General features: G+C 45.4%; 1 protein-coding gene across 3 annotated transcripts in view; it reads right to left on the reverse strand.

The window, feature by feature from the left end:
* EYA2 (EYA transcriptional coactivator and phosphatase 2) overlaps positions 1-19,570 on the reverse strand; it is a 284,816-nt gene that overhangs the window by 142,696 nt on the left and 122,550 nt on the right. The gene's annotated exons all lie outside the window — the stretch shown is intronic.

Raw genomic sequence — 19,570 nt, forward strand, 5'->3', positions numbered from 1 at the left:
AAGCCCGGCCCAGTGTTAGCTATTTTTATGATCATTCAGCACCCATCACTACACTGGCCATTAATTCACAACGGCCCTGATTAGGCTTCTGTTCACTAGGTATTCGTCAGACAAACGCTGACTATTAGGATACATTATTAAGCGTCACTGCCTCAGGGTCCCGAGCTGCCATTAGAGAGAGGAGAACAGAGGTGCATGCTGGAGAGACATCTATTATGAATTTTTTCTTCCCCTTGGGGAAGGGGTGGCGGGTGGTGGCAGACAGAAGGGGCTGGTTTTAAAACAATAAAGTCAATTTGGTACGGTCTGCTTCAGTGTTTTGAGATCTTTGAAAGAGATATTGTGTGGCTATGGGAGGGGGTGGCCGAGAAGAAGGTTCTATTTATACTTAAAGAGTGAGCCCTGACCTTTGCTGGCATTGGCCTCTTGCTGCCTCACTTGCTGGGGCCTAGACCATCTTTGCCGCCACCGTCTCAGACTGAGACTAATGCAAGCCAGCTGAGCAGCAGGATCCTTGACCGACCTCTTTCACTTGGGTGGTTTCAATTTTTGCTAAGCCCAGACAGCTCAGGGACAGGACGCAGTTCTTGGCCCCAAGCCTCTTGCAGCTCAGCCAGGGACCCTGGCTGGGTGATGTTGTGGGTAGAGTTGTGTCCCTTGAAAGGCTATGCTCATCTTCTAAGGCCCAGTAGCTGTAAATGTGATCTTATTTTGCAGATGTAATCAAATTAAGATGAGGTCATAATGGATTAGGGTGTCCTCATAAGAAGAAGGAAATTTGGACCCAGACACATAGAGATAATGCCATGTGGCGATGGGGGCAGAGATTGGTGTGAAGCCTCTATAGGCCAAGGATTGCCAAGGAATGCCTGCCACCACCAGAAGCCAGGAGAGAGGCATGGGGCAGGCTCCCTCTGAGCTTCCAGAAGGTACCAACCTTGCCAATCCTTGATTTCAGACTTCTGTCCTCCAGAAGTGTGAGATGATAAACTTACATTCTTCAAAGCCACCCAGATTGTGGTGCTTTGTTATGAGAGTCTTAGGAAATGCATCCAGACGATTTTGTTGACTTGCTGGCATTCATCAGTTTTCCTTTTAACTTTGGTGGGGACAGGGCCTTGGGCACAAGGATCGCCTGGCCTCTGAATTGCAAAGTTGGGGATCCCTCCTCGCCTTGGTCCCGGGAAGCTGGTTCACCCACAGCAAAGCACATCCCTTCTCTGAGCCTCTACTTGCACACTTACGCAAGGAAGATACTGAGCGAGATTCCTGCATCCAGACTCTACTCATCTCCCTGCCCCCACATAGTTTTTACAATAGTCTCAAACTACCTGGCCTATTATTCTATTTAATATTTCCCTTCTAGGCTGGGCACAGTGGATCACGCCTGTAATCCCAGCACTTTGGGAGGCTGAGGTGGGCAGATCACAAGGTCAGGAGATTGAGACCATCCTGGCTAACACGGTGAAACCCTGTCTCTACTAAAAATACAAAAAATTAGCCAGGCATGGTGGTGGGCACCTGTAGTCCCAGCTACTCGGGAGGCTGAGGCAGGAGAATGGCATGAACCCAGGAGGCAGAGCTTGCAGTGAGCCAAGATCGCGCCACTGCACTCCAGCCTGGGCAACAGAGTGAGACTCTGTCTCAAAAAAATAAAAAATAAAAAAATTTCCCTTATATCAGCTTAATGTTGACTTACATTTTCCTGAGCCCTATCCATATAATCATTCATTGTTTTTACTTAAATAAATTCGTGTGAGAAGACTTTACACTATTACCGTAAATAGAAAATCAATACCACTTGCCATTAATGATAAATACAAAACATAAAAAATATGTAGGGAGCAAATGTTTTTAATTCTAGCTAAATACTGTTGTCTGCCAAAGATCTTAAACCTGGAGTTTCCTCTCATCTTGTTAAAAAGAAATATTTGCAGGGATTAGAGACACACTGAAGACATATTAGCACCAAAGAGAGACTTCCTCCCTCCCTTTATCACTGAATCAGAAGGGCTCACAGATGACAGAAAGGGGAATGGCCTCCTCACTATGTGACCCAATGACTTTGAGTGTCACTTTCATGTTCCATGTTAAATAATCTCTTGTGCCAATAAATCAGTCAGGAGAGGTTATGGTATGATGTGGTAACAAACATCCCCAATATCCCACTGGCTTGAACTCAGAGTTGATCTATCTTTCATGCTATATGTCCACTGAGAATCATCAGGGACTCTGTTCACTGGAGTCACTCAAGGGCACCAGTTAAAGGAGTAGCCTTCAATTTGAACACTGGCAGAGTCTTGAACTGGCCATTGAATGCTCTGGCCTGGGCGTGACATGATCATTTCCACTCTCAATTCAGTGGCTAGAATTAGCTGATTGCCTCTCCCTGACACCTTGCCTGCAAGAAGGGTAAGAAATACAGTCCTGCTGCTCTGGGTCATTGTGTATGATTCAGTGTCAGGAACAGCACTAAAGGCAGCCATAGCAACTCATCCAGGCCCCGGGATGGACTGACTTAGACTAACCCATATCAGGAGTTGGCAAACTATGGTCTGTGGGCTGGTCACCTGTTTTTGTAAATAAAGTTTTACTGGAACGCAGCCATGCCATTTGTTTATGTGTCATCTATAGCAATGTTCACAGTGCACTGGCACAGTTGAGCAGTTGCAACAGAGACTGTATAGCCTGCAAAGCCTAAAGTTTTTCCTATTTGAACTGACCTCTGACCTAGATGATGTCTATCACCCCTTCTAGAAATATAGTTCTGAGATCCTGGGTTGTCTCTAGTAGGCTTCGGTATCTGCCTCCTCTTGGCTCTCTTTTCTTGCTCCTGAGTGATCAAAAATACCCACTGACCTAAAGGTCAGGCAGCCGGCTAGGGCCCGCATGCAGCAGCAGCTGGGATGCCCCTGAGCTTTGGTCTTGGGGGTTGCACAATCTTTTTGAGCTGCCAGTTCTTACAGGCTACAATTTAGGGCTGGAGTAGCAGAGATGCAAAGTGTGGCGAGACCTGGCGAGGCCTGCTGCAGGAATTGGAAGGGGGCCCTGCCTGCCATAAAGGGAGACACATACAGGGACAGCAAATGGCTGCAGCAACCAAAATTCGAGACTGCAGGCTTCTCTGTGAAAACAGTGAAATGTGGGAAGTTTTGCCCATTTCAAGGGGAATGGCTGAATGCCATGGTATAGCCATGACAATAACCATGATAACCAATGCAAGGAAGCACTTGACTTTGTCCCAGGCCCTGTCCTAAGCCCTATGTGTATATTATCCCATACAGCTTCACAAAAGCTACTCCTATAGACCCCATTTCACAGATGAGAAAATCCAGTCTCACAGCCAGTGAGTGCAGAGGCGGGGATTCAACCCCGGCATCTGGCCTTCTCAATGCAGTACTGCAGTGCCTGCAGGAGCCAAACAAGAGACTAAAGTGGGTTTGTTCGAACCGACTTTGAGAGATCTCCGAGACATGTTACTTGGTCAAAAATATAAAAGACAACTTATAAAACAAGATGCACACCAAAATATTACTTATGTTTAAAAAAACAGTATTTCCTACTGGTGAGAAGAAAAATAAGCTTGTAAATGCATACACAGAGAAAGTTCGGGAAAGATACACACTAACAGCACTGATGTGGTTTAAAATAAATGTATGAAAAATAAAAAGCAGCGTAAGAAGGCAGGTGGATTCAGGACTAGGGGGCTAAGCTGCCTTACTGGGACATGTGTAAGCTACTGAATGGGACACAATGCAAAAATCAGGAATTCCTTGCACGTTCCCAGGGAAAGCAGCACACAACTCAAAGGTGGGTGGAATCTGGGCTCCAGTCCCCGCTTTACCACCTGAACTTTCAGGAGCAGCAAAAATCTGGTTTGCTTTAAGGGTACACACAGAGTATCCCATTGCCTGGCTTCTGTCCTGGCTGTGCATCCTCTCCGAACTGAGGAGTTACAGGGTCTGTGTGTCTGTCTGTGCCTCTCTCCTAATAAGTGGTTCCCTGCCTGAGGCTGTATTTCCCCTATCCCTTAATTACCCCTTTCAATTCCTGAACAGAAGGCTGGGGCTGGGAGCAGGCTGCTCTCCTTTTATCTCTAAGGAATTAGCAGGGCAGGGACTTGTACCTTGGATAGGACTCTGCATTTTTTGTGTGTTTGTACTGGTTTTTAAAATTTGGTGCATTTTTTTTCCCTTTTTCTCATTCCACTCCCCTACCCCCACCCCCACCCCTGCCAACGATCAGATGGCAGAGAGATTCTTCTACGACCTTTTCAACAAATTTTGCAGGTGCAGACCCTGGTTGTGGGCCCAGTTCTCATTTCATGGAAACGTCAGAAATAAAAATGGTAAACAAATGCAATGATAAACAAGTGACACAAAAGCAATGACATCAAAGCCGTGCTCTGGGCCTTCGTTCCTTTGGGAGTAAAAGGATAAGTTGTGATAGTTCTAGAATTTTCTGAATGGGGTCACTGTGATCTGGCAGGTATTGTCACAGGTACATTTGTGAATATTGGCTCCACTGTGTCTGACCTAGAGAAAGGGAGGGGAAGGGAGAGGCAGCCACAGGTCGGGCACTGTCTCAGGAGAGAGCTTCCTCCTGGCCTCCTTGCAGCCCCTGCTATCCGCCCATAGTCCACTTATCCCAGCAGTCAACTGGTCTTTCTGAGATGCAAACCAGATCACCTGCCCTGTTTTAGAACCCCATGGCTTCCTGGTGCCTCAGCACCGGCCACCTCATTCCCTATCCCTCTCCCCTTGGCTCCTCAGCCACTTGGCCTCCTATCTGCTGGTGACACTTGTGACCCATAGCTGGCTCTTCCGAATTAGCAAGTGCCAGCTCCACTGTCACTTCCTCAGAGAGCCTGCATCTTTCCTGGTTTCTCTTTGTTACATGTCCCTGTTTATTCTCCTTGGAGCACTCATCACAGTTGACATCATCTTGTCATTTGCTCATTTCCTTACCCACTGTGTGTTGTCAACTGAATTGTGGCCCCCAGATTCGTATGCTGAAGCTGTAACCCCCAATGTGACTGTATTTGGAGACAGGGCCTCCAGGGAAGTAATGAAGATTAAATGAGGTCATAAGAGTTGCAAGGTCATAACCGGCGTCCTTATAAGCAGCAGCAGTCTGGTGCACACCTGTAGTCTCAGCTACTCAGGAGGCTGAGATGAGAGGATCGCTTGAGTCCAGGCACTTGAGATTATAGTGACTATGATTGCACCACTGTACTCCAGCCTGGGCTACAGAGCAAGACCCTGTTTTTCAAAAAAAAGAAGACACCAGAGATTTCTCTCTCTGTGAACTCAAAGAGGAGAGGCCATGTACTCACAGGGCGAGCACATACAAGCAAGCCTTCACAAGGAAGAGAATCTGCTGGCACCTCCATCTGGGACTTCTAGCCCCCAGAGCTGTGAGAAAATAAAGTTCTGTTGTCTAGGCCACCCAGACCATGGTATTTTGTATGGCAGGTCAACTAGACTCATGCTCTGCCTGTATCCTCTTCCCTGGGATATAAATTCCATGAAGGTGGGGTTCGACTGTCAGCCTGGGGCTGCGTGGCCCACGCTTAGCACGCTGCCTGCAATGGAGCCTACACTGGTGAATGTTTGCTGAGTGAAAGATGTTCATTCCTACACCACAGCCATCTCTCCCCATGCCTGAACCTGCCACCGTGTAAACCAGTGGTTGGGTGGCTGCAGTACCCCTAGGGGGTGCCTGGAAATTCATGGGGACACTTTTATTGGGGACGCTAGTGGCATTTAGTGGGCAGGTGACAGAGGTGCAGACATTCTGTAATGTGTGGAGAGTTCAACAAAAGGAATACCATTCCCAGGTCCCACCTGACTTTCAAATATCCAACCAAACATTCCGGCAGATAAGATCTGGTTTTAATAATATGACCCTAGAATACACAGCTCAGCCAAATCCAACCCACCACCTGCTTTTGTAAATAACACTGTCTTGGAAGACAGCTTTGGCCATTCATTGTCGTATTGACTATGGCTGTTTTCAAGCTACAATGACAGAGTTACGAGTAACTGGGACAGAGACCGATGATCCTCAAAATCTAAAATATTTACTCTCTGGCTCTTTTACAGAAAAAGTTTGCTAACCTCTGTTCTAGCATATCAGTCCATTTTACACGTACAATTTTTTTTTTCCAGGGCTTTAACATACATAGAACTTTGTAAGAATGCTATTGTAATGTGTTCAATTCATGTGTACTGTATTAATAATGTGTACTGTATTCAATAATTCTTTTTTTTTTGAGACGGAGTCTTGCTCAGTTGCCTAGGCTGGAGTGCGGTGGCACGACCTTGGCTCACTGCAAGCTCCGCCTCCTGGGTTCACACCATTCTCCTGCCTCAGTTTCCTGAGTAGCTGGGACTACAGGCACCAGCCACTAGGCCTGGCTAATTTTTTTTGTATTTTTAGTAGAGACGGGTTTCACCATGCCAGCCAGGATGGTCTCGATCTCCTGACCTCCTGATCCGCCCGTCTTGGCCTCCCAAAGTGCTGGGATTACAGGTGTAAGCCACCGCACCCGGCCTGTATTCAATAATTCTTAATTGAATATTTAGTGGTGTTCAAGTATGTGCTGTAGAAAAAAGAAAAAGAGATGGGGTGAATGAAATGCAGAGGAAGTGTTATAAAAACTTAGTGGGCAGGCAAGGAGCTTGGGCGATACGGGCAAAATGTAAAGATGTGTTAAGTGTAGAGAGTAAGAAAGTTAGTAACCCTGCAGAAAGAATGCATGGGAGGTATGAGGAAAAGGATGTAAGAGACAGCAGTGCTACTTACAGAGGACGGGGCAAAAGGAGTAGGTAAGCTTTAAATATTACCAAGGACCTGATCATGCTTCCCCTGCAGATACAGTTATGTCAACCCCAAATTGGCCACCCACTGGTGACAGCCATTATGGCCTCATTCTGGTTCCACCTGTCTTCTGCCCTGAAAATACGGATAAAAGCCATGGCTGACCATCAAGGTAACTGGCGAGCTACAGGGTGGCCAGGCAGAGTTGCCCCAGCATGTCTTCAAAAAGCTCCTTCTATGGGCTGAGCCCTCGTTCCACTTCAACTCTTATTCTAGAAACCACACCATCATTATTCTTTCAGCTGATGTGGCTGAGAGAGACAGGACACATCCACAACCTGTGGCCCTTCTGCCTTCTTGCACCCTGTCCTGAATATGTTAACCCCCATTTCTTCCCCTTCTGAGCTCGGAGTCCCCTGCCTTCACATCAGTTCTCTCCATGGTCATGATGGAGAACACAGTTAGCAAAATGGCAGCCTGTGGCCTGAATCCAATCTGTACAAGTGCTTTGGCTTGCATAGTAAGTTTTATTTTATTTTGTTTTTAAAAATTTGTTGCTACCAATTTAAGTCTTTTTAATTGGGAAACTTCTTATAAAAGATTTCTGGCATTTGGTTTTTTAAATTTAAATTTTGAATAACTAATTTATGGCACTGCAATAACCAGCTTTAATGGGGTGGGGCTACCCTGGTATATAGGGCTGGGGCTCCTTAGTTTGTCACAGGCCCCACCCAGTCATCTTCACACACTGACCGTGTGGGCTGGCTCCTGAGGCATCTGGGTATGTGACCAGTGGCAGAGTGAAGAGCACAGGCTTGGAGCCAGAAGGTTGCAGACTCCGCCTTGGCCCTGTGTCCTAGTGCTTTACAGGTGCAATTTTACATGTGTTGTGCCATCATTGGGTTATCGTCCATCTCCCAACCCTGGTGTGAACTCCAGGGGGGCAGGGACTGTATTTGTCTTGCTCACCTCTGCTTTCTCAGCACCTGGCACAGTGCCTGGCACAGAGGAGATGCTGCCTTAATATCTACTGGGATGATGGCTGTATGAAGGCACCAGCTTCTGTCACTCACTAGCTCCTGATAGACCTGCTATCACACATAGACCTGCTTTGCTTTGAAAATTCATCTGACAGTGGGGGCAAGAAGAGAAGAAGGTGAAGCATCTTCAAAAGAGAAACAAACAAAATGTTCAGGATATTAGCTTTTCCAGCTCTGCTTCTGCATGCCTAGGAAAAACCTACTGTCTTTGCGCAGGCTGCTGTAACAGAACACTGTCACCTGGGAGGCTTAAACAGCAGATATTTACTTCTCATAGTTCTGGAGTCCAAGAAGCCCAAGGTTAAGGTGCCAGCTGGTTGGATTCCTGGTGAAGGTCTTCTTCCTGGCTTGCAGATGGTCACCTTCTTGCTGTGTCCTTGCATGGCCTGTCCTTAGTATGTGCATTCAGGGAGAGACAAGGAGGTCAAGAGCTCTCTCTCTCTCCTTCTTCTTATAAGAACAGTAAACTCATTCTGAAGACCTCACCCACATGACCTCATCTAACCCGAACACCTCCCAAAGGCCTCATCACCAAAACCCATCACATTGGAGGTAACGGCTTCAACATATGAATTTTAGGGGAGGGGAACAATTCAGTCCATAACACAACTTAAGAGTTAGTTTGGAAACATCCCTTAGACCTGTGCTGCCCAATAGAGTAGGTGCATTTACAATTAATTAAAATTAAACAAAATTAAAAATTCAATTCCTCAGTTGCACGAACCACATTTCAGTGCTCAGTAGCCACCTGTGGTTAGGGGCTATCACGTTGCACAGCCACTCAGGGCATTTCCATCATCACAGAAGGGTCTATGGGACAGCACTGCCTTAGCAAATTGCTGTAAGCTAAACTCCCTCCTGATCCCCAACTCATTCTCAGTCTCTCCGGCTGTTTCCACCTGTTACCTCCAGTGGCTTTTTGAGATGGGGTGATCAAATCTAACTTGTTATGTAACTAGCGAAAAGACCCTCCATATAAACTCTATACGTTCTAAATTCTGAAGACTTTAGCTCAAGCAAAAGGCAGCAAGCCTGCCAGCACACACGAAGGGGAGGGGAAGGTGACCCCCAGGCTGGCGGTGTCGCATAGGGTGAGAACGCTGACATGCATGGGGAAACCTCACCCACTTCATTGTGTGCAGAAGAGTTGCTGATTCACATTAGGAAACTCGGCCTCAGTCCAACCACCCATAGGATGCCAAGCCCGGCTCCTGTCTTGACCGATGCAGTGAGACCAGGAAGATTTAGACTGCTCAAAACTGGCTGGGCTGGGACAGCCTGAAAGCTGCCATTGCCAGGGAGAAATAGGGAAACGACTCCATTTCACCATGAGGAGGCCACTGGGCTCCACTCTCAACCACTGCCACACCGATCACTCAAGTTCTCTGGAACACACTTCACTGATGAAATAAGCCAGAGGTGGGGAAACCCAAAGGAGGTGATCTGTGTGGTTCCCCAAGTCACGAGTTGGCTTGTGATTTGCTCCATCCAGTCATCTCGGGACCTGTGGTTCAGTTAAGAAAATATGGAACAAGATTGCAAGATGTGGGCATGAAGCCAGCCTTATGTGTGTTTGTGTGCTTCACAAGGTGTTTCAAAGAGAGTTTAATCAATTGTCCATATTGAAAAAGAATAAGGAGATTTCACATTAAACAGAGTTTTGGGGATCACTTTGAAAAATGGAAAGATGTGGTCTCTTTGGGATCCAATCTAGAGGGGCAACAATGGGTTGAAGCCAAGTAACGCCCCCCTATCCCCAGCACTGGTGGGGGGTTTAGTCTCTAGTTTGCTACAGTTCCCACCCTCCCTATAACCCTATACCTAGCTCATGTCTCTCTTTTACATTACTGCACGGCCCTGTAATATTTGAGTTTGAAATCCTGATTAAGAAGAACCACATTCTGGAGCAGGTTCAATCCACAGACTAGAAGAATCATTTTTGAAAAAGTAACATTTCTTTGTGACTTCAGATGTAAATATTTCTTTTCAGTTTGTCATTTTGTTTTCCTTTTTTTGTTGTTTGTCTGCTTGTTTTTTGTCATTTGTTTTGTTGTTTTGACTTCTGGTGTTCTTTGCCGTGCCAAAAAGAAAAAAAAAATTCCGTAGTTGAACCTGTCAATCTTTTCATTTATGGATTTTGGATTTCTGAGTCCTGGTTAGAAAAGCCTTTTCCACTCCAAGGTTATAAAAAATTGTGCTTATTCTCATTCTAGTATTTTTATGGTTTTATTTTTAACATTTAAACCGTCAATCCATTTGGATTTGTTTTCTGGTAGTAGGAAGGGATACTTTTCTCCAGATGGCTAACTAGCTGTTCCAATGCCATTCATTCAATAGTTCATATTTTCCCACTGACTCAAGATGTCACCTTCTCCACGTACTAAATGTGTGAGTCTCTCTCTGAGACTGTTTGTTCTCCTCTATTGATCGGTGAGTGTATTCACACATAGAAGCATGTTGTTTTGATTACTGAAGCTTTATGATATGCTTAAATATTGGTATGCCTAGTACTTAACTGCTTTTCTTTCGCATACTTTTTCAAGTCAAATCTCCTGTGTTCACAGATTCAAGCCAGGGTTCACAGGAAAGGAAATACAAATCAGTCAAGGGTCTGAAAAGATGCTCAACCTCACTTGTGAGACAAGACTTAGAAATTACTACTGCCCGAGACACCATTTTTTCATGCATTGGCAAAGACTTCAGCCATTAGATGACACTGGGTTGGTGAGTTTTTGTGAAAACAGGTACTACTCCCAGACACTGCTGGGGGGAGTGTAAATGGGTTGAATCCCTATGGAGGGTAACTTGGAGATATCCACCAAATTTAAATATAGACTTGCCCCTTGACCCCAAGTCCTACTTTTTGGAAATTTGCCATTCAGATATAATTATAAAAAATAATATGCATATAGGGGTTTTCATAACCATTTTGGAGGCAGTTGTAAAAAGAGCAGAAACAGGCCAAATGGCCCCCAGTAAGGAACCGGCTCAATCATTTCCAGCACATCATTCAATGCAATAACAGGCATCTATGAAGAAGAATGAAGAAGCTCTTTCTATATATTGGCTTAGCAAGTTCTCTCCAAGGTATAGAGCTAAATGAGGAAAACAAAGTGCAGAAGAGTGTGCATAGTATGTTACCTGTGAAAAGAATATAGACAAGTGTTTCTGCCATCATGTCATAATGCCTTCTTGAAAGGCCATGAGTTACGTGAACCCGTGCACTAAAATCAGAGAGCTTATGGGAAAAAGTAGGGTTAGAGCTGACTGCCCCCAAGCAATGCCACTTTGTAACCACAGCATTAACCAAAGCAGTGACAATCCTAGTAAAAATGATAGCACGGTGAAAAAACAAATATGTAAATAATAAACTGAGAAGCATTATATTAAATAGAGATCTTTGCTTTTAAAAGGAAGTGAAAGTATCTTGATGGAGGTGATGAAGAGATGATGGAAGTGTTGAATTATGGAAACAAGGGCGAAATGCACAAACATTGGCGGGAATTGCAAAATTAGTTCTCCCAAAATAGAACATGTAACCAAACTGAGGAAGAGGAAGGACATAGGGCATCAGGAGCAGAACTGCACTTGTACCAGGCTTGCTGCATTTGCTTGTGTTTGGTATTTTACATTCAGCTGCTGTTAGCCTATGCTCTGGAAAAACTACAAATGAACCAGTGCAGTGGAATTTCCACTTCTGGCCAAGACTGAGTAACAAGGTCTGGATTTACCCTCCCAGCTGAAACGGTTTGAAAACTAGGTTTCCAAGACGCTGGGCATCAGGCGTGGACAGTGATCCTTGCAAGAGAAGAAACAGATGGTGAGCTGAATGACTGCCCCAGGATAGAGTTTCCAGGAAGGGAAAACCCAGGTGGAGCCCCGTGGTCTCTCTGAGCTGGGGAGATGGAGCTACAAGTCAGGGGAGGCTAATGTGGCTGGAATTGGCAGAGAAGAACGTCCAGAAAAAGAGAGCAGTGCTGGGAGCGCTCTGGAGGTTTGCTCACAGTTCCCCTTGAGTGGCCACCTGAGAACTGATGAGCAAGCACATGGGTGTGAGCAAATTACCCAGGGCTGAGAGAGAACCACTGGAAAAGATCAGAAGCAACAAGCTTCAGAGCTCATAATGAAGCCAGGAATAGTTCCTGATCCCACCTGCCAGAATTGCAGAACCTCACAATTCATGGGGCATTGGGTAGAATACTCAGAAGGGTTTGCCTCAGTAGTGGAAAAAATTTCTCCTGGACTAAACACTGCTCTGATCCCAACTGGCAAGGCTGAAAGCAAGACTCAAAAGAATCCAACAATTTCTAAGTAACCTAACTGCATCCCAGAACAAAGCTCAAAAGTATTTATAGGAATATAAAAATAGCCAGCATCTGACAAGGTAAAATTTATGTTTGGCATCCAATTGAAACTTATCAGGCATGCAGGGAAGCAGAAAAATATGATTTTTAACATGGAGAAAAATCAATGAAAATGAATCCAGAAATGACAGGAATGATAGAATTAGACACGGACATTAAAACATTTACTACAACTGGATTCTATCTGTTCAAGAAGCCAGAAGATTGGACACGTTATATACAGACATGGAAGTTATAAAAAAAAGACCCAGGCTGGGCACGGTGGCTCATGTCTGTACTAGCACTTTGGGAGGCTGAGGTGGGCAGACTGCCTGAGCTCGGGAACTCGAGATCAGCCTGGCCAACACGGCAAAACCCCGTCTCCACTTAAAATACAAAAATTAGCCAGGCATGGTGGTGAGCACCTGTAATCCCAGCTACTCAGGTGGCTGAGGCATGAGAATCGCTTGAACTCTGGAAGCAGAGGTTGCAATGAGCCGAGATTATGCCACTGCACTCCAGCCTGGGTGACAGAGCAAGGCTCTGTCTTTTAAAAAAAAAAAAAAAAAAAAAAAAAAAAAAAAAAAAAAAAAAAAAGACCCACTCAAACTTCTGGAGATGAAAATGATGTATGGGATGAAAAATGACCTGGGTGTAATTAGCAGCAGATCAGATACTACAGAAGAAAAGATTTATGAACTTGGAGTGGGAGGTAGCAGTGGTGGAATGTCAGAAAAAAATTTGAAGAAATATTGGCTGAAAAATTTCCAAATTTGATGAAAACGATAAATCCACAGATCTAAGTGTCTCAATGAACACAGAGCACAAGAATCATAAAGAAAACTACATCAAGGCACATAACAACAACAGTGATAGAGGAACCCCTAGAAGCAAATGAAACAATGCAACTTCCGAGTTATACTAACATAGTTTTCTTATTTATAAATCATGTCTGAACTAATTCTTGTAATAGTAACATACAATATAATAGACTGCTTATATTTTACTAATGTTTGCAAAAATAAGTTCTGGATGGGTTCCCACAAACCTATTACAGTGGTTAATGGTTAGGGGTTTGAAAATGGGGTGGATGTAGCATGAAGGCAGAAGAAAGATTTCTATAGATGCCTGAACTAGGTAAATGCATAACCTGTTTAAAAAATTCATGTGCCTTTTTTTTATTATTATTACGAAAGGAATATATTGCAGAGAGGGGAACTAGGGAGTGATGCTAATGGGCATGGGGTTTCTTTGGGGGGGGGTGACAAAAATGCTGTGGAATTAGATAGTGGTGATGGTTGCACAATTTTAGCAAACATACTAAAAACACTAAATTGAACACTTTAGGTGAAGTTTACCAGCCTGTGTAACACAATGAAACCCCGTCTCTATAAAAAATAAACAAAATTAGCTTGGCAGCGTGGCGGGCACCTGCTAGTCCCAGCTACTCAGGAGGCTGAGGTGGGAGAATCACTTGAACCTAGGAGGTGGAGGTTGCAGTGAGCTGCCATCACACCACTGCACTCCAGCCTGGGTGACAGAGAGAGAACCTGCCTCAAAAAAAAAAAAAAAAAAGGTGAAGTTTAGATACGTGAGTTATATCTCAGTTAAAAATTAAGGCTGAGCACAGAGGCTCATGCCTGTAATCCCAGCACTTTGCGGGGCTGACGTAGGCGGATCACTTGAGGTCAGGAGTTCGAGACCAGCCTGGCCAACATGGCGAAACCCCATCTCTACTAAAAATACAAAAATTAGCCAGGTGTGGTGGCAGGCGCCTGTAATCCCAGCTACTTGGGAGACTGAGGCTGGAGAATTGCTTGAATCCAGGACGCAGAGGTTACAGTGAGCCAAAATCACGCCACTGTACTCCAGCTTAGACGACAAAGTGAGACTCCGTCTCAAAAAGAAACAATTTAATTAAAACACGGGAAAAATAAATATATACATGTTCATTGTTTAAAACAATAGAAATTCAAAGAGCGTTCATAAAGGAAGGGTCCTAAAAGATCCTGACATCCAGGGCTTCTCAGTGACCACAGAACGAGTTTGGACAGAGGGGCCCTCAGCCTATCTGCTTGGGAAAACTGCCTCCTGAACAAGGCACAACAGCCTGCAAAGGCTCTGAAAAGTCTTGTAGCAAAGATGTCTATTTTAACTTTGTGGCATGCACTATTTACTAAACGTATTTGGTATGTATGACCATGACCCGCACCAACCCCTTTATTTTTTCCTGGAGCACTTGTTAGCACTAGAACTGTGGAACACAGGTCATGAAAGTTTTGTCACTTGTCCAAGGTCACACAGTTTACTGGTGGTAGATTTCATTAATCTGACATAGAGACTTCCTAAATCCAACACAATCCGGCCTCGGAGGTCTCGAGCTGAGATCATTGAGTCACAAGTGCTTTTACCGAACTGTTCATTTCCTCCACATCCTTGAATTGCATGTTTCCATGTTGCTCCTGAGTGGCTGCTGGAGGGGTTCTAAGCTTCAGTCTTTACGTTCCCTGGCCCTTCATAAATGCAAAAGGAGTTTCCATTGGACAGGGCTCCCACTGTTTTCCTGCTTCTTTTCTTCTTTTTTTTTTTTTGAGATGGAGTCTCGCTTTGTCGCCCAGACTGGAGTACAGTGGCATGATCTCGGCTCACTGCAACCTCCGCCACCTGGGTTCAAGTGATTCTCCTGCCTCAGCCTCCCAAGTAGCTGGAATTGCAGGCATGTGCCACCACGCCTGGATAATTTTTGTATTTTAAGTAGAGATGGGGTTTTGCCATGTTGGCCAGGCTGGTCTCGAACTCCCGAGCTCAGATGATCCTCCCACCTCAGCCTCCCAAAGGGCTGGGATTATAGGCATGAGCCGCTGTGCTTGGCCTGTTTTTAAGTCTCCCTACAACACAGAGTTCACTGGAAGGGGAGTTTATGTGGACGCAGACAGTACTACAGTCTCAAATTAGAATTCCTCTTTTCTCTTACCCTGGCCACTTACTAAAATTGAGAGTTCAGGAAATAGAAGAGAACTTGGAAAGAACACGGCCCATCAAACCTGAAGTGAGGTTAACAATGTCAATCATAACAACAATAATTAACATTTAGAGAGCATTAGTTTGTGCCAGGTGCTGCTCTAAATACTTCACATACATTAACACATGTAGTCATCATAGCACCCCACGAGTAAGGTACTCTTAGCGTCCCCCTTTCACAGGGAAGGAAACTGGAGTACTGAGTAGTAACTGAGCCCAAGGTCCCAGGGCTGGTTTGCAGCCATATTCGGATGTTAACTCAACCTGACTTGAGAGCCCCTGCTTTTAGTTGTTTTTAACTACCATGCTAAGGAAGGAATAACAGAGATAATAAAAAGAAAATCCAGCCTTTATGGATCTCATCTGATGTGCCCATGAATCATGTTATTTAGTCTCCCAAAGTCTCATGTTGTCACTTCTCTCACTATGATACCAGTTTCACAGGTGAGGAAACTGAGGCACAGAGAAGTCCATGTGCTTCCCCAACTCACGCCACTGTGTGTGGGGTACCGCCAGGACGGACCACAGGCCAGGTCCAGAGCTCTTAACTCCTCTGTGGCACCAGAAACTTCTTACAACACACTCTGGAGATTTTTTTCCCTCTTTTTAACGTCGGTGGTTATTTCTGTGAATAGCAGTGTTTTACCAGGAGAAGCCAAAAAGAAAAAAATCAAACCCATCAGAAATACACTTCAGCCATAAAAACCCCAGGGTGAACTTAAAATAAAGAAAATAAACAACCATGCAAATGCTGAACGAGAGCTGTGAACTTTTTTCTTTTACGTTTATTGTATATTCTATGGAGGGGCGGTGTTAGCCAAACAGCTACAGATCTCAAACCAGGGCCTTATGGGGTGACGGCTGTGCTAAAGCTTTTGGAAGTTTATGAGATTAGCTAGAAGACCTAGTGGGAGGCATCCTGGCTTGTCTAAAGCTTGCTCTGTGCTCTTCCCTAAGATGCTCCGTTGCAGTGCCTCAGTTTACGCATCTGTAAAATGATGAGGTGAGCCCCATGAGCGTCCTGTTTTTGCTTCTATAAAATTATATATTTTTTCCTTTTTTGAGACAGGGTCATGCTCTATTGCCCAGCCTGGAGTGCAGTGGGGTGATCATAGCTCACTGCAGCCTTGAACTCCTGGACTCAAACAATCCTCCCACCTCAGCCTCCTGAGTAGCTGGAACTACAGGTGCACTCCACCATGCCCAGCATTTTTTTTTTTTTTTTTTTTTTAGAGACAGGGTCTTGCTCTATTGCCCAGGCTGGAGTACAGTGTCATGATCATGGCTTACTGCAGCCTTGACCTCCCAGGCTGAAGTGATCCTCCTACCTCAGCCTATTGAGTAGCTGCATTGCCATGCCCAGCTAATTTTTTTTTTTTTTTTTGTAGAGATGGGTTTCACCAGGTTTCTGAGGCTGGTCTTGAACTCTTGGACTCAAGCAATAAATATACCTGCCTCGGCCTCCCAAAGTGCTGGGATTATGGGCCAAAATTATGGTTTTAATTCTCAGAAAGGAAAAAGACTTATGCTAGCTTCTCACTATGGGCCAATTTCACAAAATCAGCATTTTCAGGCCTAAAAGTTCATAAGCCTCAATCTGCTTTATTTTCTTCTTCCTCTGAGAAACTAAGCTCAACCAATGTCTTCCATTCTGAAATGCTCTCAGTAGTTCGAGAGTTTATTTCTCCTCTGGAACAACTCAAAAAAAAAAAAAAAAGTTAATAGGAAGCACATGGGCATGGTGTGTGAACGTTCTGTGTGTTTGTGTTTGAAAAAAATACTTAAGGAGGAATATGTCAGGCTTGCAAAATGCCTGGGCTGTCTCAAGAGCAGTTTATAGCCATTAGCATCAGACTGAAGGCAGTTAATTGGGACAAAGCCCAGCTGCTGCCGCTGCCCTTCTGTCATCTGGGCTGCGAGGAGGATAAGAAAATAACCTGGACGATTCCCATGGTAGGTAGGGTGAGAAGAGAGCTGGAGACGGTGGCTGGTGGGGATTGAGGTCGGGGGTGGGGCCCTAGGCTCACCCCTGAGAATCACCTTCCTGATGGATCTAAGAGAGTGTGAAGGGCAGGATGGTGTGAGGGTTATGTGCCTGGGCAACTGCCTGGCTCATTTCCCACTGCCATGGCCGTGTGATCTCAGGTAAGTGACTGATACACTTTATGCCTCAGTTTCTCCACCTGTAAGATGAGGGCAGTGATTGTGCCCATGTCATGGGGCTAGTGGGGAGATTAAGAGGCACGTTTATGTGCAGACGTTAGGACAGTGCCTGGAGTCCTAAAGGAGTCTAGGAAATCTCATCATTTAGAGGAAGCGACACCGGAGAAACCGGAGTCTGAATCCTAGCTCCGAACACTTATCGGCTCTGCGGTTTTGGGCAAGTCACTTGCCCTCTCTGAGCCTCATTTTCACCATCTCTGAAAGCAGGGCTGACGGGGCCCACCTCACGTGGTTGCTGTAAGGACCAGAGAAGAAAGAACATTATTCTGCATATCCTGCTCTGGGGAGGATAGGATGAGGCTCCTTTGGAGTCCTTGAACACTGTGAGCCTTTTCCTGCCGCAGGGCCTTTGCTCTTGCGTTCCTGCTGCCTGTACGGCCCGGCTCTGGCCTCTCCTGTGGCGGCCTCCTTTCCACCGGGAGGCGCCTGACCACCTGGGGAATGCCGATCGCCACTTCTGGGCCACACCATTGCTCACGGTCCAGCATGCCACCCTGCTTTTGTCTGTCACAGGCTTCATCAAAATCTAAAATTATTTATCTATTTGTCAATCGATTACCATCCATCTTTCTCTATGAGGAGACTGTCTTTGTGGGCTGCTGTGCCCTCAGTGCCTAGAAGGATGCCAGGTGTCAAGCTGGTGCTCAACATACGGAATGAATGAATGAATGAATGAATGGGGGCCCCTCCTACAGACCTTAGGTCACTTATTGTGTGGCTGAAGGGGTGTCAAAATGGGATAGGGGGACTGGGTTCCCAGTTCAACCTCTGTGGCCTCAGAAGCCCTGAGGCAGTAAGTCCAGTTTCTATTTAAAGATCTGGAAAGAAACTGGCTTGAAATGGACTCAAACGCATGTTGAAGTTCAGTACCTTTACACCCCTCCTAATTTCAGGGCTGGTGCCATTTTTCACTCACTACTTGGAGAGATGGGTCCCAGCAGTTTACTCCCTTCAGTGGGTCTCAGAAAGGCCCCAATTGGGGACACAGAGATGACAGTAGAAGCAGAGGAGGCAGGAAAGTGCCAGGGTTACAGGGACGGGCTTTACAGTGAGGCTGGGGGTCGGGATTCCACCAGGCCCCCAGGAGATCTGACGCACTCCCTTTGCCATTACGCTTACAATAAAATCTAAACTCCTTGCCCTGCTGTTGGCCAAATCAGTCATTCCTTCTACGCCTCAGTTTCCTCTTCTGTGAAATGGGGATAATACAGAACCGTCACTTGAGAGCGTCATGAAGGTTGTAGGAGAGAACCCACACAGCATCGCCTGGCAGCTAGCATGTTTGGTCAAGGCTAGCTCATGGCATCACTGACAAACTTGAACACAGACCTTTCCAGAGAGCTATTCTCAGGGCTGGGCACGAATGCTTATCACCTGCTTTCCTTACGCACATCTCTAAGATTAGTGTTCTCCTTTCATAATTCTTTTTTCCTGAAATGCTGCCCTTGACAACCATTTTTATTACTTCCTTAATAAAAATTAAAATAATAAAGATGAAGTGATAATACTTCCAAGTAGTTTCTTTTAAAAGAAAAGTACTATCAAAGCTGGGTGCAGCAGTGCACACCTGTGGTTGCAGATACTCTGAAGTGGCAGAAACACTTGAGCCCAGTCTGGGCAACATAGCAAGACTCCGTCTCCAAAAAAAGTACAATCACTCATCAGTCCAGCACGTTGTCATTTTACTTTTTCAGACCCTTGATGGTAATTTTTAGCAACTGATATAAAGGGAAACAGCAGAATGGGGATCCCGAAAATTACAGCCACCAGTCCTCTGCTCCATGCATCGCCTCCAGCATGTTCCCAAGGGGGCATCAGAACCAAGAAGGGCTCTTGGATGGTAAAGAGTAGAGGTGAGCATGGGAGAACCCAGCAAGCTAGTTCCTTATGGCATGTGGGTGGAGGATGACACAATGGAGTTCTTTCTTCCTTAAGGCCACCCTCTGGGGCTGCAGAGCCTTGATCCTCCTGCCTGGAATAACAGCTTCTTTACCTGACTGTCCAATATTTCCACCATCCAACATTTCTGAGTCTCTACAATAGACTTGCCTGTCCCATCACACTTAAAATACAAGCAAACTCCTTCTCACATCCCTCAAGGCCATGCGTGATTGTGCCTTG

Source organism: Chlorocebus sabaeus, chromosome 2 (genome assembly GCF_047675955.1).
Source record: "Chlorocebus sabaeus isolate Y175 chromosome 2, mChlSab1.0.hap1, whole genome shotgun sequence".
NCBI lineage: Eukaryota > Metazoa > Chordata > Mammalia > Primates > Cercopithecidae > Chlorocebus > Chlorocebus sabaeus.